The 24,274-nt window shown below is 34.1% G+C and overlaps 1 long non-coding RNA gene across 1 annotated transcript in view; it reads left to right on the top strand.

The window, feature by feature from the left end:
- LOC136035828 (uncharacterized) overlaps positions 1-22,100 on the top strand; it is a 37,974-nt gene extending 15,874 nt beyond the window's left edge. Inside the window, exon 4 of the long non-coding RNA XR_010619524.1 lies at positions 21,621-22,100. This is a non-coding gene — a long non-coding RNA (uncharacterized LOC136035828). The remainder of the gene's footprint in view (positions 1-21,620) is intronic.
- Positions 22,101-24,274: the final 2,174 nt, after the last annotated feature.

Genomic DNA, 24,274 nt, shown 5'->3' with positions numbered 1-24,274 from the left:
CAGTAGAAAAAACTTTTCATATTTATTTTTTCATTGTCTTTTCAAATAATGCTAGAAAACCCTACGCCCCCTTCATTGAAATTCTCTTCCCCCATGGAAATATCTTCCCACGTAGCCCCCCCTCAACTCTCCCCCTAAACAAAAAAAATCTGAAAACGTCTGTACACTTCCCAGTAACCATTACTATATGTAAACATAGGTCAAAGTTTGTAACTTGCAGCCCCTCCCACGGGGACTGCGGGGGAGTAAGTCGTCCCTAAAAACATAGTTATTAGGTTTTCGACTAGGGTGGATAAAATGGCTGTCCCAGAATTTTGATTAGGTGACTTTGGGAAAAAATGAGCGTGGGAGGGGGCCTAGGTGCCCTCCAATGTTTTTCTCACTTAAAAAGAGCACTAGAACTTTTAATTTCCGTTAGAATGAGCCCTCTCGCGACATATTAGGACCATTCAGTCGATACGATCAACCCCGGGAAAAAAAACAAACAGAAAAACAAATAAACACGCATCCCTGATCTGTTTTCTGGCAAAAAATGCGAAATTCTACATTTTTGTAGATAGGAGCTTGAAACTTCTATAACAAGGTTCTTTGATACGCTGAATCTGATGGTATGATTTTCGTTAAGGTTGTATGACTTTTAGGGGGGTGTTTCCCCCTATTTTCTAAAATGAGGCAAATTTTCTCAGGCTCGTAACTTTTGATGAGTATAATTGATCTTGATGAAACTTATATATTTAAAATCAGCATTAAAATGCGATTCTATTGATGTAACTATTGGTATCAAAATTTCATTTTTTAGAGTTTCGGTTACTATTGAGCCGGGTCGCTCCTTATTACAGTTCGTTACCACCAACTGTTTGAAAACGGAATTTATGAAAACAATAAAGGAAATAATAAATGAAAAGAGAAAAATCAAATAGGTGAAAACGTGGATTTTGTCAGCCAGTAGCAAAATATGAAGATGAAATCAAGCAAATATTTCGACATATGTCGAAATGTCGACATATGTCGAAATGTATGTCGACCTCCGCCAAGTCATCCTCCGTGCTAAAAAAAACAACATGATTTGAAGTAGTGTATTGTCTATTTTTCATAGACTTGAAAAAATACTCATCAATTTTACAGAAATCAAACAATTCCTTAGAATACAGCCTTGCAATTTAGATTTACAATTTCAAAGAACACTTTTTGTAAATATTTTTTAGTTTGATATCATCGCCACTGTTGTTCCCTCGAAAAGAATAAAAATGATGTGCGAATTAGCCTCTAAAAAGTCAATTGACAAATTTGAAGCAATGTATCCAGTTCGCTGAAGCATCATTTACAATTTTGCATTAAAAAACAATTCAACATTTGATGTCCTATATATTTTATTTGATTCCGTTCGATGCATTTGATAAATTTTATTGAATTCGATGTGTTTAATTTTTTTAAACATTTGAAAGAAATGGATCTAAAAGAAAGAAATGATTGGTGAATATATGCTTCATTTTAGACTAATGAAACTAAATTTTAAGCTTTAAATAGACGTACTGATAGTACAGAAAAAATATCCTGGAAGCTTGAGAAATATCAAACTTTTCAATGCCATGATGAATATATTTTTATATATTCAATATATTTTTTTTTTACTGAAGCACAAAATAACACTCCAATGCTGAGGAAGTTTTGTGAGGCTACCTTGATAGGTAGCTCTATTCTTATTTTTGGTAATCTCTGTTCGCTTTAAGTTAGGCTTGATTATCCTTTTCATCGGTAAAATTAGAAAAATGCGGTATTTTTAACTTAAGGACGGGTGATCGGATCTTAATGAAATTTGATTTTTGGAAGGATATCGTGTCTCAGAGCTCTTATTTTAAATCCCGATCGAATCTGGTGACATTGGGAGGAGTTGGGGGGGGGGGGACCTAAAATCTTGGAAAACTGTTAGAGTGGAGGGATAGGGATGAAACTTGGTGTGAAAAATGAGCGTAAATTCTAGATACATGATTGACATGACCGGAACGAATCTGCTCTCTTTGCGGGAGTTAGGGGGGCGGGGTTAGTTCTAAAAAATTAGAAAAAAATAAGGTATTTTTAACTTACGAAGGAGTGATCGGATCTTAATGAAATTTGATGTTTGGAAGGATATCGTGTCTCGAGCTCTTATTCTAAATCCCGAATGGATCCGGTGACGTTGGGAGGAGTTGGGGGGAACCTAAAATCTTGGAAAATGCTTAGAGTGGAGGGATCAGGATGAAACTTGGTGAAAAAAAATAAGCACAAGTCCTAGATAAGTGATTGAAATAACCGGAACGGATCTGCTCTCTTTGGGGGAGTTGGGGGGAAGGGTTAATTCTAAAATATTGGAAAAAATGAGGTTTTTTAACTTACGAAGGCATGATCGGATCTTAATGAAATTTCATATTTAGAAGGACTTCGTAACTCAGATCTCTTGTATGAATCCCGACCGGATCCAGTGTCATAGGGGGGGGGGAATCTTGGAAAACGCTTAAAGTGGAGAGATCAGGATGAAACTTGGTGGAAAGAATAAGCACAAGTCCAAGATACGTGACTGTTATAATCGGGCCAAAACCGCTCTCTTTGGTGAAGTTGGGGGGGGGGGAGTAATTTGGAAAAATTAGAAAAAATGTGGTATTTGTAACTTACGAAGGGATGATCAGATCTTAATGAAATTCTATATTTAGAAGGATATTGTGCCTTAAAACACTTATTTTAAATCCCAACCAGATCCAGTGACACTGGGAGGAGCTGGAGGGGGAGCCGGAAATCTTGGAAAACGCTTAGAGTGGAGAAATCGGGATGAAACTTGATGGGAAGAATAAGCACAAGCTATAGATCCATGATTGACATGATTGGAACGGATCCGTTCTCTTGGGGGGGGGGGGCTGGGAGTTGTTTATTTGGAAAAATTAGAAAAATTTACGTATTTTTAACTTACGAAGGGGTGACCGGATCTTAATGAAATTTAATATTTAGAAGGAACTCATGTCTCAGAGCTCTTATTTCAAATCCCGACTAGATCCGTTGACATTGGGGGGAGTTGGAGGGGGAAACTGAAAATCTAGGAAAATGCTTATAAAGTCGTAGATACGTGATTGACAGAGCAGATACGTGATAGAAGGACTTCGTGACCCAGAGCTCTTATTTTAAATCCCAACCAGCCTTAAGCCTCTGATTTTCCTTTTAAAGCAATCTATTGATTCTTAGAATTTTGCTAGAGCTCATACCATATGAGTTCTTGGCTCTTGGCTCTTCCGACCTCGTCACAAGTGCCATATGAGCTCCTAGCTCTTGTTAATTTAACTTATTAAATGATTTTTTCGCTGCTTTGATTAGCTTTTAATATAGCTCTTTTCTTGTGAAATATAGCTCTTCGGAAATATTTTTCTGAAAACTATTTGTTGATCAATTTGGTTTTTTATAAACATGAACTCACTGTTTATTATTGTAGTAATATTTAAATAGAAATTTAAACTATTCTGCTTAAAAACTGAAAATTGGATTACGATTTTAATTTTATGCAAAATTTGAATGTTCGGTCAAGTTTTTCATCAGGCGTAACCTTGTGTACATTTCTTAAGTATTTTTTTTGGCAAAATTGAGTGTGTGCTAGGAGGGTCATTTTCAATCACTCTAACAGAAAATCAGCATAATTAATGGTCTCCGATGGGACTGAAGTCATACTGATCCCATCCTACACAGATCTTTTGACATATTCTTCTCTTTTCCTATTATTTTCCAAAGGATCTTTTCATATTCTGTTTTGCTGTAATTATTTAGGTTTGCCTTCAAGTAAATAAAAATCACAGTTATTTATGAATGGAAATCTGTTATGCTTTATTTAAAAAAATAATAAATAAAAACAAGTTCTTACCCTTTTATAAAGTGATTTTCCATTTTGGAAGGATGTCATCTTTTTTAATCGATCTTTTTTCTTATAAACATCCATAATAAAATTATGTTTAATGGAAATATGATCTTACCAAAATACAATCATTGAAGGTATATCGATTAATCAAGGTAATGAAGGTAAATCAAGAGATTCCTTTTTATTTTTATTGTGTTGAGATTTGCCACGCTCTAAGATGTGCCGAAAAAGCAGCAGTCGTAATTTGAAAAATCCGCATCGGCACTCAATTCTCCGATTGATCAAGCGTGCTTCCGTACGAAGCTTTGGTTTCAAACAGTTCGTGGTAACGAACTGTACTAAGGAGCGACCCGGCTCAATAGAAACCAAAACTCTAAAAAATGGAATTTTGATACCAATAGCTACATCAAAAGAATCGCATTTTAATGCTAATTTTAAATATATAAGTTTCATCAAGTTTAGTCTTACACATCAAAAGTTTCGAGCCTGAGAAAATTTGCGTTATTTTAGAAATAGGGGGAAACACCCCCCAAAAGTCATAGAATCTTAACGAAAATTACACCATCAGATTCAGCGTATCAGAGAACCTTACTGTAGAAGTTTCAAGCTCCTATCTACAAAAATGTGGAATTTTGTATTTTTTGCCAGAAGGCAGATCACGGAAGCGTGTTTATTTGTTTGTTTTTTTTTCCCCCAGGGGTGATCGTATCGACCCAGTTGTCCTAGAATGTTGCGAGAGGGCTCATTCTAACGGAAATGAAAAGTTCTAGTGCCCTTTTAAGTGACCAACAAAATTGGAGGGCACCTAGGCCCCCTCCCACGCTAATTATTTTCCCAAAGTCAACGGATCAAAATTCTGAGATAGCCATTTTATTCAGCGTAGTCGAAAAACCTTATAACTATTCAACGTAGTCGAAAAACCTTATAAATATGTCTTTGGGGACGACTTACTCCCCCACAGTCCCCGTGGGAGGGGCTACATGTTACAAACTTTGTCTAGTGCTTACATATAGTAATGGTTATTGGGAAGTGTACAGGCGTTTTCAGGAGGATTTTTCTGTTGGGGGGAGGGGCTGAGAAGAGGGGGATATGCTGGGGGAACTTTCCATGGAGGAATTTGTCATGGGGGAAGAAAATTTCCATGAAGGGAGCGCAGCATTTACTAGCATTACTTAAAAAAAATGAAAAATAAATATGAAAAAGTTTTTTTTAGCTGGAAGTAAGGAGCAGCATTAAAACTTAAAATGAACAGAAATTATTACCCATATGAGGGGCTCAGCTCCTCCTATTACTTCCCTCTTTATGCTAAAGTATTTTTAGTAAATTAAATTATTTATTCTACGGCTTTTGTGATTCAGGGGTCATTCTTAATGAATTAGGACAAAACTTAAGCTTTAGTGTAAAGAGCGAGGTACTGACGAGGGGGCGAACCCCCTCATATATGTAATAAAAACAAGAGAACACAAAAGTTCTTTACTTACGCTAATTTATAAGTTACGTATATCTTTTACTAATAAAAACATTCGTAAAAAATTAAAAGTTCTAGTTGCCTTTTTAATTAACCGAAAATCGGAGGGCAACTAGGCTTCCTCCCCCACTTTTTTTCTCAAAATCATTCGATCAAAATTATGAGAAAGCCATTTAGCAAAAAAAAATATGCAAATTTAGTTTTAATTATTCCTCTGCGGGAGAGCCAAAATCAAAACATGCATTGATTCAAAAACGTTCAGAAATTAAATAAAAAAACAAGTTTTTTTAACTGAAAGTAAGGAGCGACATTAAAACTTAAACGAACAGAAATTACTTCGTATATGAAAGGAGCTGCTTCCTCATCAACGCCCCGCTCTTTACGTTAAAGTTTTTTGCTGTTTTAAAAAGAAGAGTTGAGAGAAATAGTCAAACTTTAGCGTAAAGAGCGGGGCGTTGATGAGGAAGCAGCTCCTTGCATGTACGAAGTAATTTCTGTTCGTTTTAAGTTTTAATGTCGCTCCTTACTTTCAGTTAAAAAAACTTGTTTTTTTTAAAATAATTAATAGAATGGCATCTATGGTATTTTGATCCTGAAAAGTTAGGGATAGCTTTATAATACAAACTAGATTATATAAGATATTGTTCTGAGTTTTCATCCGTCACGATGTCTAAGATTGAAAAGGATAAAGTTCAACCGAGTGCAAATCATTTGATTACTGATCGATAGCAAAGAAACAAAACCAAAATTTACTCTCGCAACACTTTAGCCGAGAATTTTTAATCAAATGAGCTCTTTTCAATGTTGAATGACAACAAATGGCCATCTCAAAATTTTTATCAGATTCATTTAGGAAAAATACGAGGTTTATGTGTGTTTGTGAGGGTGGGGGGTATTCAATCTCCGATTGAAAATTGAAAGGGTTAATGCCCTTTTTAATGCTCAAAAGTAATTGGAGGGCAACTAAACCTCCTCTCTCGCCAACTTTTTTAAAAAACCTATTCATTCCATCTCGAAATCTCTATTAGATGCATTTCGGAAAATATGAGGTGTGTGTGTATGGGGGGGGGGGTAGGTTGGATATATTTACCCTCATATGTTTGTGAGGGGGAGGGGGTGTATTAATTCTCCGGTCACTCTGAATCTCAAAAACAGTACTAAAACTTTTGATTAGCATTCCAATGAGCCAATCCGAAGTTTATACGATCACCTTTTCTATATAAACCTTATATTCCCCCGGGGAAAAACTTACATCCCTTGGCCTGAAGGCTCGGGGGGGGGGGGTCATCCTAAAAGAAATAATATCCGGCCTTTCAATTACGTTGAACAAAATGGCAATCTCAAAATTTTGATTGGATATGTTTGGGGAAATGGTGGGCATGGGGGGGGGGGGCTAGTTGCCCGCCAATGACTTTTGAATATTAAAAAGGGCACTAGCCCTATCAGTTTCTAGTCGAATGATCTCTTTCCGAAGTTTAAAGACATAAAATGGCCATCTCAAAATTTCTATTTGATGCATTACGGGAAAATATGAGGTGTTTGCGGGGGGGGGGGGTATACACTTTTCTATCACTCTGAATCTTAAAAAGGACGCAAGAACTTTTGATTACCAATCCAATGAACCCCTTCGAAGTTTATACAACCACCCTTTCACTGTATACCTTATATGTCAAAGGGCATAACTAAAAATCCTTCTCCTGAGGACTATAGAGAGCTTGTCATCCTCAAAGACAAAATTTCCAGACCTTTCAATGACGTGAATTAAATAGCATCTAAAATTTTGATTAAATAGGTTTTTGAAAATTGTTTGCGTAGGAGGAGGGTTAGTTGCCCTCCAATCACTTTTGACTCTTAAAAAGAGCATTAGCCCTTTCAATTTTCAATCGAATGAGCTCTTTATGAAGTTTCTACAACAATTAATGGCCATCTCAAAATCTCAATCAGATGCATTTTGGGAAAATATGAGGTGTGTGTGTGGGGAGAGGAGGGGTCAGGAGGTCAGGTGTATTCACTCTCCGATCATTTTGAATCTCAAAAAGGGCACTGAAATCTCAAAAAGGCAGGGAATTAAAAACTATCTGAAACACACAGAATTTTGTTTAAACATTATGTGGTTTAGCGTCTAAATCCATACTACAAAACTGACAAGACAAAAAACAAGTTTTATTTTTCAAATACGTTCTGTCATCCACTCGAAACTGAGAACTCGTCAGTAAGTTTGAAGGCATTAGATACTTTGAAAGTAAGCCTAAAGCACCAGCTAATTGACATACTTATTAATTCATAATTTTGGTTACGTGTATAAAGTTGTTGTTTGTTTTTATTCTGCTTTTCCTAAGTGTTTGTTTAGTGGGTCCTTAAAGCATAATTATTATTGTTAAACCGTGATAAACAAGAAAAAAGATCAAAAATTTTTTTTGATTGCGGCTGTCAATTTGTTAAGAAACCTACTGAGAGAATAACTGTTCAAGTCACAAATATAAATTTAATTTCAGTAACTGAAATACATCAGAGTAAGAGGAATGCATACGCATAGAAAATTCATCAAGAAATCCCATTCAAGCACCCAAATAGTTTAATAAAAAGGGGTAAAAACACTGAACCGACTGGGAAAATTAAAGACTAACCCTAGCTAAGCTCAACACTCATCAATAATATAAAGATTTAAATAAAATATGAAATCAAAAGAAAAGAAGCATTTCTGTGCAAGATTAACGAGACCACCAATTTTCTTTTTCTTCTTTAGCTGTATGTTGAAAAAGCTTGTAAAGCTTAAAATTATCCGAAGCAAAGGAAGAAAAAAGAGATTTGAATTTCTTTCAAAATAAAATTTAGAAAAGGTTAAAAGGTTAAAATTTAGAAGGGTGTGGCTTTTTCAAAGTAAAATTTAGAAATTTTCGTAGCGTAGGGCGAAAAAAGTTTTGTGATATTACTTAGACTAAAACTGTATTAATAGCTAATAACAGAGGATATGCAGAAACAAATAACGGGAGATAAAGACAAAGGCCACAACTGTCATAAATAAAGAACTACAAATGGCCCTCAGGATTCACATAGCCAAAGGTTATTCACAAATTTTGTCTGGCCCTGCTTGTATATTTTGTGACTTGAAATCGAAATACCCTAATGTGATCAGGTTTGCTTAGCTTCCAATGACTCTTCTAAGTTGAGATACTGGGATTTTGGAAGTTTGCCTTGAACAACTCTTTCTGCATTGTTCGACCTTGAGGTTAGGATCTCGCGTAGCAAGCTAAAAAAAAAAATTATATTTTTGAAAAAACTAGCGCTGGCTACCAGATTTGGGACATCTTGTAGGAACAAGCACAAACACACACACACTCACATTAAAAAATATAAAGAAACTAACAATCGTTAAAGACTGTATCAAGAATTTCTTCACGAAATTCATTTGAAAGCATGGGAAGTCAAATTTTTGGGAGTTTGACGATTAGTTAAAATGGTGGGTTATTGGAAAAATTTGCTAAATACACACAGAGGACGTACATTCAAAGTACCTAAGTACATTACTACACTAAGTACGAAGATCCAGGTTGTTACTCTAAACTTATAGCTAATAGAGGCAAATATAGCTGCTTTGGCCTTGGAAAGCACTATTCTACTTTTTCAGATCATTCTGTTCTTTACTTTTCTAAGCTTTATTTTATGCTTAGGAATAAGGATGTTAGTAATATTTGGATGGCTTATCTCCGTTTTTGTGAATATCTTCTATATCTTCCTCTTTGGCATAGGAATAGAAAATTAATAGACAAGTTTCACCTCCGGAATATTACTGAAAAGCTGACTGGTTGACGCAAAAATATTTCGGAAACAGCGTATCGGTGATTGTCTCCTCATCATGGCTTTTCATTATAATTATTCAGTTATTGTTATTCTTGTTTATTTGTTTTTGTGATTTATTTTTTGTGTGTGTGTGTGTAATGTTATTGTAGATTTTTGTTTGTGTTTACTCCACTATTTATATTTTTATGTAAGTAGGTTATAAATAAATATATATTACAAAAAACTAACATAAAGATGCTGTAGATTATTTTATTCCGTCGTTAATCACTAAAACTGAATTAATACTTTAATCAAATATATACTTTGTCAAACTCTTCTTCATGACAGGCTTGTCCAAAATATTGAAGGACACTTACATATATTATTTTGAATGCAAGGAAAAAAGTCTTGGAATATATTTCCAAAACAAATTGAACATTTGGAGAAGTAGAGCATCAGAGGGAGTCTCATTGCAGCCAAAAACAAACAGCCCTGAGTTACTTAGGACATCAAGGAAAGTATACAGCTGAGCTGCTAAAGAGGGTGAGCAATTCCATTCAGCCAGCACTACAAAATATTCTGCACACAATCCAAGCCAGGCCCATGGTATGCCCAGTGAGATATGCAGCAGGGGTCTAACAATAGTCACGCATAAAGAAGTTCCATTTCCAGGAAGAGGGGCACTTCAAGAGCTATAACATGTTTTTTGTCATACATTATCTGAAAGGGATTTTTGGAGGCCAGGACACAAAGATAAGAAAAATCCATAATGTATACGCCAGTGTAAAAACAAAATCTGGAAGATGGGATAACAACGTAGATTTTCAACAAAATTTGTTTTCGTCCTGTTAAATCTTTGGCCATTGTAAAAAAGAAGAGAAATAAAATAATGTCATGGAAGAGTTGTTATTCTGGCTGCTCAATAGCTTCAGGCATATTTAAGTTCAAAATTTAAGTTCAAAATTAAGTTAAAAAAAAGTTAAGTATATTTAAGTTCAAAATTCAATTCAACAGCCCCTAACAAATAAAAGAGAACCTCATCGTCTCTATCTGAGAGACAATTGTGGCTCGTCTTTATCTGATCAGCCCTTCAGAAAGAAAGAAACGTTTTAGAATCTTTGAAAGATACTACAAAAACGAAATATTTTTACTATATACAGTTTACAGGCTACACTCGACTAACCCATAATTTACTACTGCAAAAGATTACTTTTGTTAGTATGAAAACAAATGACAACATGAATGTCTGGGATGTTACAACATAAGCACCAGTAGAAGAATCCACATACCTGCCATGCTTTTGTGCCTCATCAGCCAAGGTGCTCTCATTTGTGCTCTCAGCCAAGGAAGAATTCGAAGATTTCAGTTTACTTGCTACTTCAGTGATTGCTTTGTTTCGGTCCTTCGCTGCGATAATAAGCGCCTTCAGTGAAATCTAAAACATCAAATAAGGAGTAATTTTGCATGAGATTATAGTAACAAAAACTGAGAATATTAATAACAACATGTAAATGTTTATCCTACGACTGAGCCGTATTGGACAAACTGAAATCATGAATTTTTTTTTCCGGTTTTCCGTTCTTTCATTTATATTTTACTTGTAATTTAATCAACTGAACATTTTCTGGTACATGGAGCCATGGTTCCGACCGGAAGTATCTGGCTCAATACTTCAGCATACATACACATTGCTCAATATTTTGACAAAATTGTTTAATGCTTTAAAAATCAGCTCTTTAAACATACTTCCACAGAGGAGGGGGAGTGAGAGCCTAAATACACCCAGGACTGGTCCGAGACCATCAGCATGGAACAATTGAAACAAACCGCCGGAAATGTATCTTTATTACTCTATGCACCTCTCCCCTACCAAGGGGTGGACCTGTGTATTCCATATATGATAAAAATTTATTTCCTGGTTACATTTGAAGTGAGGCGCACTTGTACAATAATAGACAGAGATTGAGAAGTTAATCATTGTGGCAGGTTATGGCCAGTGTCTCAAAATCGATGATGATCCACCACAGTTTTGTTTACTATATACCATTATGAAACGATATTATTATTCATTTGCATCCTTCAACAAATATTATTCTGTGAAAAAGCTGAAAACCTGATTTCCACTCTTTCTGTACAATTACAAAACAATCAAACACCCCCGCTTGCTTTGAGGATGACAATATATTAAGAGCTAGCTGTTGGGGTGGTGCTTCGCGCCAAACCCCCTCGCGCGCGTAAGTCGTTATTCGCCATATTAGTTACACGCCATTGTAGTTGTGTCCATGTCCCACCTGTGAATATATATATATATATATATATATATATATATATATATATATATATATATATATATATATACATATATATTCTTATATTCTTAACAAGCTCAAGTACACTAGCCCTTTCAATTTTAAATGCCTCACATTCTTAAGAATAAAGCGCCAGTTTATCCATCAAGCTATTTTATGACTGAATCAAGCAATTTGTGGTAACGAATTGTAGTAAAGAGCGCACAACCCTTGGCCTGACTGCTCTGGGGGGGGGGTCTTCATCCTTAAGGACATATTTCCAGACTTTTCAATTAAGTTGAAGAAAATGGCATTCTCGAAATTTTTATTGGATATGTTTGGGGAAATGGTGGGCGTGGGAGGAGGGTTAGTTGCCCACCAATGATTTTCGACTATTAAAAAGGGCACTAGCCCTTTCAGTTTCCAGTCAAATGATCTTTTCCCGAAGTTTCAAAGACATCAAATGGCGATCTCAAAACTTCTATCTGATGCATTACGGGAAAATATGAGGTGTGTGCGAGGGGTGGGATACATTCTTCTATCACTCTGAATCTTAAAAAGGACGCAAGAACTTTTGATTACCCATCCAAAGAACCACTTCGAAGTTTATACATCCACACTTTCACCGTATACCTTATATATCACAGGACATAACTTAAAATCCTTGTCCTGAGGACTATAGAGAGCTTGTTATCCTCAAAGACATAATTTCCTGACCTTTCAAAGACGTGAATGAAATAGCTATCTCAAATTTTGATTAGATATGTTTTTGAAAATGTTTTAGGTGGGAGGAGGATTAGTTGCTCTCCAATCACTTTTGATTATTAAAAAGAGCATTAGCCCTTTCAATTTACAATCGAATGAGCTCTTTATGAAGTTTCTACAACAATGAATGGTCATCTCAAAATTTCTATCAGATACATTTTGGGAAAATATGAGGTGTGTTTGTGTGTGTTGGGGGGGGGGGGAGGTCAGGAGATCGGGTGTATTCACCCTCCGATCATTTTGAATCTCAAAAAGGGCACTAAAATCTCAAAAAGGCGGGAATTAAAATTTGTCTGAAACACACAGAATTTTGTTTAAACATTATGTGGTCTAGCGTCTAATTCCACACTTCAAAACTGACGAGACAAAAAACACATATTATTTTTCAAATACATTCTGTCTTCCAATCGAAACTGAAAACTCCTCAGTAAGTTTGAAGGCATTAGATAGTATGAAAGTAAGCCTAAAGCTCCAGCTAATTGACATCCTTATTAATTCATAACTTTGGTTACGTGTATAATCTTGTTGTTTGTTTTTATTCTGCTTTTCCTAAGTGTTTGTATAGTGGGTCCTTAAAGCATAACTAATATTCTTAAACCGTGATAAAAAAGAAAAAAGATCAAAAATTCGTTTTAATTTGCGGCTGTCAATTTGTTAAGAGACCTATTGAGAGAATAACTGTTAAAGTCACAAATATAAATTTAATTTCAGTAACTGAAATACATCAGAGTAAGAGGAATGCATACGCATAGAAAATTCACCAAGAAATCCTATTCAAACACCCAAATCATTAAATAAAAAAAGGCCAAAACACTGAACCGTCTGGAAAAACTAAAAACTAACCCTAACTAAGCTCAAAACTCATCATTAAGTTAAAGGATTAAATAAAATATGAAATCAATAGAAAAAGACCATTTCTGTGCAAGATTAACGAGACCACCATTTTTCTTTTTCTTCTTTAGCTGTATGTTGAAAAACTAAGCTCAAAACTCATCATTAAGTTAAAGGATTAAATAAAATATGAAATCAATAGAAAAAGACCATTTCTGTGCAAGATTAACGAGACCACCATTTTTCTTTTTCTTCTTTAGCTGTATGTTGAAAAAGCTTGTAAAGCTTAAAATTATCCGAATCAAAGGAAGAAAAAAAGAGATTTGATTTTTTTTCAAAGTAAAATTTAGAAATTTTCGTAGAGTAGGGCGAAACAAGTTTTAGGATATTATTTAGATAAAACTGTATTAATAGCTAATAACTGAGGATATGCAGAAACAGATAACGGGAGATAAAGACTTTGGCCACAACTGTTCTAAATACAGAACTACAAATGGCCCTCAGGATTCACATAACCAACGGTTATTCACATATTTTGTCTGGCCCTGCTTGCATATTTTGTGATCTGAAATCGAAATACCCTAATGTGATCAGGTTTAGGCAACAATACTTGAAGTTTTTAGTGACGTTTTAGCTTAGGTTCCTTACTTAATTTAATAGCCTAGATTCCTGATTACACTATTCATTCTTCCCATTTCAGTAGCTTGCTTAGCTTCCAAAGACTCTTCTAAGTTGAGATACTAGGATTTGTGAAGTTTGCTTTGAACAACTCTTTCTGCATTGGTCGACCCTGAGGTTAGGACGTCACATAGCAAGCTAGCAAAAAAAGAAAAAAGAATAAATTTATATTTTTGTGCAAAAACTATCGTTGGCTACCTGATTTGGGACAAATAATAGGAACACGCACAAACCCGCACACATACATTAAAAAATATACTGAAACTAACAATTGTTAAGGACTGTTTAAAGAATTTCTTCACGAAATTCATTTGAAAGCATGGGAAGTCAATATTTTTGGGAGTTTGACGGTTAGCTAAAATGGTGGGTTATTGGAAAAATTTGTTAAATACACACAGAGGAAGTACATTCAAAGAACTTAAGTACATAACTACACTAAGTACGACGATCCAGGTTGGTAACTCTAAACTTGTAACTAATCGAGGTAAATACAGCCGCATTGCCCTTGGAAAGCAGTATTCTACTTTTCAGATCATTCTGTTCTTTACCTTTCTTGGCTTTATCCTATACTTAGGAATAAGGATGTTAGTGATACTTGGGTGGCCTATTTTCGTTTTTATGAATATCTTCTATATCTTCCTCTTTGGTATGGGAATAGAAAATTAACAAACAAGTTTCACCTCCGGAATATTGCTGAAAAGCTGACTGGTTGACACAAAAAGATTTTGGAAACAGCGTATCGGTGATTGTCTCCTCATAATGGCTTTTCATTATAATTATTTATTTATTGTTATTGTTGTTTGTTTGTTTTGGTGAATTATTGTTTTTTTTGTGTGAGTAATATTCTTGTTGATTTTTGCTTGTTATTACTCCACTATTTATATTTTTATGTAAGGAAACAAAAAAACTGACATAAGGATACTGTAGATTATTTTATTCCGTCGTTAATAACTCATACTGAATCAATACTTTAATCAAATATATACTTTGTCAAATTCTTCTTCACGACAGGCTTGTACAAGATAATGAAGGACACTTACATATATTAATTTGAATTTGAGGAAAAAAGTTTTGGAATATATTTCCAAAACAAATTGAACATTTGGAGTAGTAGAACATCAGAGGGAGTCTCATTGCAGCAAAAAGCAACAGCCCTGAGTTACTCAGGACATCAAGGAAAGTATACAGCTGAGCTGCTCAAGAGGGTGAGTGATTCAGTTCAGGCAGCACTCCAAGATATTCTGCGCAAAAGCCAAGCTAGGCCCATGGTATGCACAGTGAGATTTGCAGCAGGGGTCTAATAATAGTCACGCATACCTGCAGCATATCACGCATCTGCAGCGGAGGCGCACTTGTACAATATTAGATAGAGATTGAGAAAGGTTTGAAACAATATCATTATTCAGTTGCATCCTTGAACAAAAATTATTCTGTGAAAAAGCTAAAAACCTGATTTCTACTCTTTCTGTAAAATTACAAAACTGTCAAACACACCCGCTTGCTTTGAGCATGACAATATATTAAGAATATATCATTATAATAGAATGCTGTGGAATATTAGTTTTAAGAATGTTTCACGCGATATATGATAAAAACCTGCATAACATTCGTTCCCAGTACAACCTTCGGAAATGGGAAGAGTGGCATGAGTGGCGGAGAGTAGGTATCAACAATTTTTCCTCAAAGTTTGGACTCAATAACCAAGACAAAAGACGATATACTTATCAAACTACGCAGCTAATTCGTCACCTTTTAGTGCAAACTTCTGATTGATCGCAATTTTTACGCGACTGTCACTTAACTTTAGAGAAAAAAACATAATGGTGACATGCCTCAGGTTGTTGTTAAATGTATTGATGGTTTTATGGACCATCCTTCTTTTATTTGTCCTACTAAACGTAAAAAACGATCGAGAGGACATAGGAAAAATAATAGAAAAAATGAGTTAGATTTACATATGCTTTCTATAGATCTACGCCAGCTACTTGAATCTAGGGGTATGATTTCTGTAATAAAATGTCTAAATAATTTATCCAAGAGGAATTTAATCAAACTTTTCTGGATTGTTAAGAATAATACAGCTCTTGAATATAATTTTAAAGTAATATGTGATGCAATTTGCATTCTAACTAAAACGAAATTTATTTCAAAAAAGAAAAAGTTTGATAAGATTGGTAATAAGGATAACAGATTATATTTACCTTTTAATTTTACTTGTAAGCAGATTGAACATATTAATTTACCAAAAATTTTAAATCAGCGGCATGTGAAACAGGCCCTTCCTAGGAATTTGAATTATAACGATAGTCCAGTTTTAACTTATAAATTTTCAAAAACTATTGGGCAAATTATTTTTAATTATAATTTAATACTTAAAAGATTAGATAATGATATAAATTGGAAACTGGTTTGTAATTGTAAGCAACTTGGCCCATTTGTAAATCCTACTTACAAACATGTTATAACAGGGGACTTGTCAATAATAAAGCAAGATGATCTTCAAATTATAATTAATAAAGGGGCTAATTTCCGTCTTTCTCATCATCTGAAACCATCGAGAGTTCTTGATGGCTTGGAAAATGATTTTGATTTATTTATTGATAAGTGGTGTAAGAAAGGGAATAAAAGTAAAGAGAGTTTTCAAAGTTATAAGAATTTAATTTTTAGTAGAATAAGAAATAAAATATATTCTAATTTAAAATTTAGTAACACTAAATCATTATTTTATAATGCGAAGATTAAACAAGCAATTGCTAATCTACAGAATGAATTATAATTGTGCCAGTGGATAAAGCTAATAATAATTTTGCCATAATTTGTCAGAAGCTGTATTGTGATATCTTAAAAAGGGAGTTATGCACAACTAATGTTTACGAAAAGGTAAATTTAGAGGATGAGAATTTAATTGACAAGACTGAAGAAATACTCTTTAAAAATTTTAATATTAAAATAAATAAAAATGATAAAAAGTTCCCTTTCCTATATTGGACTGTAAAATTTCATAAGAATCCCCCTAAACCACGGTTTATTGCTGGAGCAGCTAAATGTCCAACCCGCATTGCTGCTACTGACCTCTCTTTAATTTTAAAGGAAATTGTAAATAAACTTAAAACCTATTGTTCTGGTATTAAAAAGTTTTCGAATTTTAATCCATATTGGAGTGTTAATAATTCACTGCAGGTGATAGAGTCTTTAACAATGTTTTCAGCTAAAAGAATTGAGTCTTTCGATTTTGCGACAATGTATACTAATTTATCACTTAATGTAGTGTTAGATAATTTAAAAATTGTTATCAAGAAATCTTTCCTCTTATCTAGTAAAAGGTTCTTAAAAATAGACACTTATAATAAAAAAGCTATATGGACAAATTGCTTTAATACCACAGTTAACTTGAGATGTTACAGCTTGGATATGATTTTTGAGTTATTAGAATTTGTTTTATACAATACTAATATAAGATTTGGTGGTGATTTGTACAAGCACATCGTGGGAATTCCCATGGGGGGGAAGGCCAGCCCATTTATAGCTGACTTGTTTTTAAGTCAACTAGAATTTAAATATATGATGGATAAGAATAATCCAAATAATTTAAAACATGTTTTGTCCAATAATAAAAGATATTTAGATGATATTTTGGTCTTAAATTGTAAGGATTTCATTGATATTTCTAAAAATATATATCCATCAGAGCTTACTCTTGAACCTAGTCATGGCGCTGGTCATGAAGATCATTTCTTAGATTTAAATGTTAATATTTGTGATAATAATAAATTAAGTTTTAAAATGTATAATAAAACGCATGATTTTGAAGTGATTAGTTTCCCATTCGCTGAAAGTAATATACACTCAAATATCACATATTCTGCGTTTTTCTCACAGTTACTTCGTTATGCAAGGATTTGTAGTAATTATATTGATTTTAAAAAAAGATGTAAAATCTTAAGCCAAAAATTGGTATCAAGAGGTTTTTCCGCAAATAAATTAACTTTGCAATTTAAAAAATTTAGTTTTCATTATAACGAACTTTCAAATAAATATCAAAAGAATTATCTGGAAATACTTAAAAAAAATTTCAACTAATTTCGGAGGTTCGACAAATGATGATGCAGCGCCATTTATTTTGAATTGTGTTTCTAATAGAGCGGATTTTTTAAAAAAATAGCCACATGGTAAAGATGAATTTTATAATTGTTTAGTTCATTTTTTTTTTTTTTTTGCAATGTGTTAATACTTGTGATTTGATAAATTTTATCATATTTAGTTTACCTATTGTTGCTAAAAAGAGGGATATATTAACAGGATAAGCTTGTTTTGGTGTTACTTGGTTGTTTTACATTTGCTGTTTTTTTTTTCATAGGCATGTATTTTGGGGGTGATACCTGACACGGGGATGCCATGGATATTCTTTGGTAGCCACAACACTTGGCTGGGTAGAGAATTTAAAGTGGCGAAACCCTATAGGCCAGTGTATTCTCCTGATGAGCCCTTGTGTTGGGTTGTTGCCTCTGAATTATTTGTCTTTATTATTTTTACTATTGTTTGGTAAATGACGACTTATACTTATTGACGACATGACTGCCTGTCCATGGATTATTCTTTATGGTTGATTGTGTTTGGCTATGCTGTTTGACCTATGTGATTGTATGGATGAGTAGGGTTAAGGCCTCATTCAAGTGCTGGTCTCTATTAATCACTAATTTAGGAAAACGGTCTACCTTTTCTCCTTCCGTCTCTTTTTTTTATGTGTTTGTGCTGTTGCATTGGTGATTTCTCTTTTCATGATATTATTCAAGGTTTGATCCAGTGCTGGTGGAGAAAATATTTTAGTTTTCTTCCCGACAGACCTTTACCCTGGTCCAGGTTTTTAACCTGATATTGTTAATTATTGGTGAGATGGCACTTATGCAAATTTCATGTTCTTTCATGTTTTTTTTTTTTTTTTTTTTATGTATTTATTGACCTATTGACCTATTGACCTTGGTATGTTTTTTGGAATTTGATTGTTGGATTTTGTTTTGGATGTTGGTTTGTTTTTGATTTATTTTCAATAGCTTTTAATGCAACAAAACACAAATATTAGCCTCGGAACTCGGAACGATTTTTTGAAAGTTAGTAAGTGTAAGAGTCCTTGTTTTCTTTGCCAAGATCATTTTATCCCACGGACTTTTGTTAAGAGTACATTGTATAATAAAAATTTTGCATGCAAGTTACGAGGTAATGTTAATTGTAGAACAGCCAATGTAATTTACCTATTAGAATGTAATGAATGCTGCCTACAATATGTGGGAGAAACAACTAATAATATATATAAAAGATTTTCTGGACACAAGACAACAGTTAATAATGAAAAAACTAATAACTATCTAGTTCAACATTGTAATAATGGTAAATGTTCCATATCAGATATAACTGTCACAATTTTAGGAAATTTAGAGTTAGAAAATTTAAATAAAGAAGAGAAGAATAATAGACTACGTAAACGGAAGGATTTCTGGATCCATACTCTTGGTACAGCTTATCCTTTTGGGCTAAATGATCGTGTAGCAAAATATGGTGACATGTCTCAGGTTGTTGTTAAATGTATTGATGGTTTTATGGACCATCCTTCTTTTACTTGTCCTACTAAACGTAAAAAACGATCGAGAGGACATAGGAAAAATAATAGAAAAAATGAATTAGATTTACATATGCTTTCTATAGATCTACGCCAGCTACTTGAATCTAGGGGTATGATTTCTGCAATAAAATGTCTAAATAATTTATCCAAGAGGAATTTAATCAAACTTTTCTGGATTGTTAAGAATAATTCAGCTCTTGAATATAATTTTAAAGTAATATGTGATACAATTTGCATTCTAACTAAAACGAAATTTATTTCAAAGAAGAAAAAGTTTGATAAGATTGGTAATATGGATAACAGATTATATTTACCTATTAATTTTACTTGTAAGCAGATTGAAGATATTAATTTATCAGAAATTTTAAATCAACGGCATGTGAAACAGGCCCTTCCTAGTAATTTGAATTATAACGATAGTCCAGTTTTAACTTATAAATTTTCAAAAACTAATTTTTTGATATTTGTGATAATATTTGTTAATATTTGTGATAATAATAAATTAAGTTTTAAAATGTATGATAAAACGGATGATTTTGATTTTGAAGTGATTAGTTTTCCATTCCCTGAAAGTAATATACACTCAAATATCACATATTCTGCGTTTTTCTCACAGTTACTTCATTATGCAAGGATTTGTAGTAATCATATTGATTTTAAGAATAGATGTAAAATCTTAAGCCAAAAATTAATATCAAGAGGTTTTCCTGCAAATAAATTAACTTGGCAATTTAAAAAATTTAGTTTTCATTATAACGAACTTTTAAATAAATATCAAAAGAATTATCTGGAAATACTTAATGAGATTTTCAACTAATTTCGGAGGTTCGACAAATGATGATGCAGTGCCATTTATTTTGAATTGTGTTTCTAATAGAGCGGATTTTGTAAAAAAAATAGCTACATGGTAAAGATGAATTCTATAATTGTTTAGTTCATTATATATATATTTTTTTTTTTGCAATGTGTTAATACTTGTGATTTGGTAAATTTTACCACATTTTGTTTACATATTGTTGCTAAAAAGAGGGATATATTAACAGGATAAGCTTGTTTTGGTGTTACTTGGTTGTTTTACATTTGCTGTTTTTTTTTTCATAAGCATGTATTTTGGGGGTGATACCTGACACGGGGATGCCATGGATATTCTGTGGTAGCCACAACACTTGGCTGGGTAGAGAATTTAAAGTGGCGAAGCCCTATAGGCCAGTGTATTCTCCTGATGAGCCCTTGTGTTGGGTTGTTGCCTCTGAATTATTTGTCTTTATTATTTTTTCTATTGTTTGGTAAATGACGACTTATACTTATTGACGACATGCCTGCCTGTCCATGGATTATTCTTTATGGTTGATTGTGTTTGGCTATGCTGTTTGACCTATGTGATTGTATGGATGAGTAGGGTTAAGGCCTCATTCAAGTGCTGGTCTATATTATATATATATATATATATATATATATATATATATATATATATATATATATATATATATATATATATATATATATATATATATATATATATATATATATATATATATATATATATATATATATATATATATATATATATATATATATATATATATATATATATATATATATATATATATATATATATATATATATATATATATATATATATATATATATATATATATGTATATATATATATATGTTTTTAACTACGTAAAATTGCGAATATACAACATTCTTCGCTGTCCCATTGTCGGTGCATATAAATAGATTATCAGGTTTACTGACTCTTGAACATGCAACATATAATTGTCCATGGGAAAAACAATCCGTACTCAGTTCTATACCTCATTATTCTAATGATATGTCCCTGTGTCCCGGTCGTCATTTATATTCCCTGTGTCACGGTCGTCATTTGTGTCCCGGTGTCCCTGTCTGTAATTTCTCTTCGAACAATCCCTGTGTCCTGGTCGTCATTTATATATCCCCCCTATGCCCCCGACTTCCCCGTTGTAGTTGTGTCCCTGTGTCCTGGTCGTCATTTATATTCCCTGTGTTTCAGTCTCGATTTGTGTCCCGGTGTCCCTGTCCGTAATTTCTTTTTGAGGTTCCCGGTCGTCATTTATATTCCCTGTGTCCCGGTGTTCGGTTGTCATTTTTGTCCCGGTCTGTAATTTCATCAGTTGACAAACATGACGTCAGTCGACAAACAACTTAATGACGCATACAGATCAATCCTTATAATGACGTCAGTCGACAAACATGACGTCAGTCGACATGAAAAAAACAATCTGTATTTATATGTATCTATCTATATATATAAAAATAAGTTGTCTGTCTGTTTTTCAGGTGACGTCATGTTTATGTGTCGACTGACGTCATGTTTTCGACTGACGAAATTACAGACCGGGACATCGAGACACAAATGACGACCGGGACACCGGCACATAGGAAATATAAATGACGACCGGGACACTCAAAGAGAAAGCGACCGGGACACAAGGAATGTTCGATTAGCAATCACCATCAACAAAGCACCGGGACGCAAATGACGACCGGGACACAGCGAGTATAAATGAAGACCAGGACATAAGTAAAAAAAAAAAACTAAAAAAACTAAAAAAAAGGTAAAAACTACAAAAAACTAAAAAGAAAAAAAAACTAAAACGAAAAAAAGAAAAAAAACTAAAAAAACTAAAAAAAAGTAAAAACAAAAAAAAAAAACTAAAAAGAATAAAAGGGGAAAAATACAAAATTTATTTCATCATATACCATTTCAAAAACAAATGTATATACAGACCGGGACACCGGGATACAAATGACGACCGGGACACAGGGAATATAAATGACGACCGGGACATAGGGACACAACTACAACGGGGACGCCGGGGGGCACAGGGGGATATATAAATGACGACGGGGACACAGAGAATGTTCGATTAGCAATCACCATCAACAAAGCTCAAGGGCAATCATTAGAATCATGAGGTATAGCTAAAAAAACTAAAAAAAAGGTAAAAAACTAAAAACTAAAAAAAAGACCAATTCAAAAACGAATGTATATACAAACGGGGACACCGGGACACAAATGACGACCGGAACACCGGGACACAAGGAATATAAATGACGTCCGGAACACTCAAAGAGAAATCACAGACTGGGACACCGGGACACAAATGACGACCGGAACACAGGGAATATAAATGACGACCGGGACACAGGGACACAACTACAACGAGGACACCGGGGGGCACAGGGAGATATATAAATGACGACGGCAGCAAAGGGAATGGTCGATTAGCAATCGACCATTCATTAGAATCATTAGAATCATGAGGTATAGATCTGAATACGGATTGTTTTCCCATGGACCATTATATGTTGCATGTTCAAGAGTCGGTAAACCTGACAATCTATTTATATGCAGAGACAATGGGACTGCAAAGATTGTTGTATATTCGCAAGTTTTACGTAGTTAAAAATATATATATATATATATATATATATTTATATATATATATATATATATATATATATATTCACAGGTGGGACATAGGGACACAACTACAATGGCGTGTAACTAATATGGCACGTAACGACTTACGTGCGCGGGGGGAATTGGGGGGAGGGGGGCGAAGCGCCCCCACCAACAGCTAGTACCTCATTATTTTAATGATTGCCCTTGAGCTTTGTTGATGGTGATTGATAATCGAACATTCCCTTTGTCCTCGTCGTTATTTATATATCCTCCTGTGCCCCCCGGCATCCCCGTTGTTGTTGTTCCCTGTGTCCCGGTCGTCAATTGTGTCCTAATATCCCGGTCTGTAATTTCGTCAGTCGACAAACATGACGTCAGTCGACACACAGACATGACGTCACTCGACAGACACACAGACAACTTATTTATATATATATACATTTAATTTTAAATCATAGTGGGTCAATAGCATAATTTTGGGGGGTTGACATGCATAATAACCCCGAAGACATAATGGCTGGACCGTTCTACTATGCTGAACAAACTGACTGTCTAAAAAATTTTGACTGGGTGCCTTTTGAAAATGAATGTGCTTGAGAGAAGGGTTGCTTGCCCTGTAATCCCTTTTTACTCTTAAAAAGGGCACCAGATACTCACGCAGAAATTGGAGTGCAAGGGGGAGGACTTCCTTCTTAATATATATAGTTAAAAAAATTTTAACTAATAAGAAGGGCCCAATCCCTTTCAATTTTCAATCGAATACGCCTTTTTCGAAGTTTCTACGACAACAAATGACCATCTCAAATTTCTATCAGGTGCATTTCGGGAAAATAGGAGGCGTGGGGGGTAACCACCCTTAGATCACTCTGAATCTTAAAGAGGACACTAGAACTTCTGATTACGAATCCAATGAGCCTCCTCAAAAGTTAATACGATCACACTTTCTATATATACCTTATATGGCCCCATAGAATAACTTACAACTCTTACACTGAGGGCTATTTGTGGGGAGAGGGTTGTCATCCTTTCAATTACGTTGAGCAAAATGGCTAACAGTGAATATAATGAGTCTCCTCCAAAATTTATACGATCATCTTTTCTATATATACCTTGCTATTTCTATCAGATAAGTTTCGGGAAAATATGAGACATGGGGAGGGGTACCCACCCTTCTATTACCCTGAATATTAAGAGACACTAGAAATTTTGATTACCAATCCAATGAGCCCCCTCCGAAATTTATACGATCACCTTTTCTATATATACCTTTTATGCCCCAGGGCATAACTTAAAACTCTTGTCTTGAGGGCTGTAGGTGATCTGTAATTCTCAAAGACATAATTTCCGGAAATATCAACTATGTTAAACAAAATGGATATCTCAAAATTCTAAATGTATTTTTTTGGGGAAATATGGGCGTCCAAACACTTTCAACTATTAAAAAGAGCACTAGCCCTTTTAATTTTCAATCAAATGAGCTCTTTTCAATGTTGAATGACAAAAAATAGCCATTTCAAAATTTTTA

Source organism: Artemia franciscana, chromosome 14 (genome assembly GCF_032884065.1).
Source record: "Artemia franciscana chromosome 14, ASM3288406v1, whole genome shotgun sequence".
NCBI lineage: Eukaryota > Metazoa > Arthropoda > Branchiopoda > Anostraca > Artemiidae > Artemia > Artemia franciscana.
The sequence above is the reverse complement of the archived record's forward strand: the minus strand, read 5'-3'. Positions and strand labels throughout refer to the sequence as shown.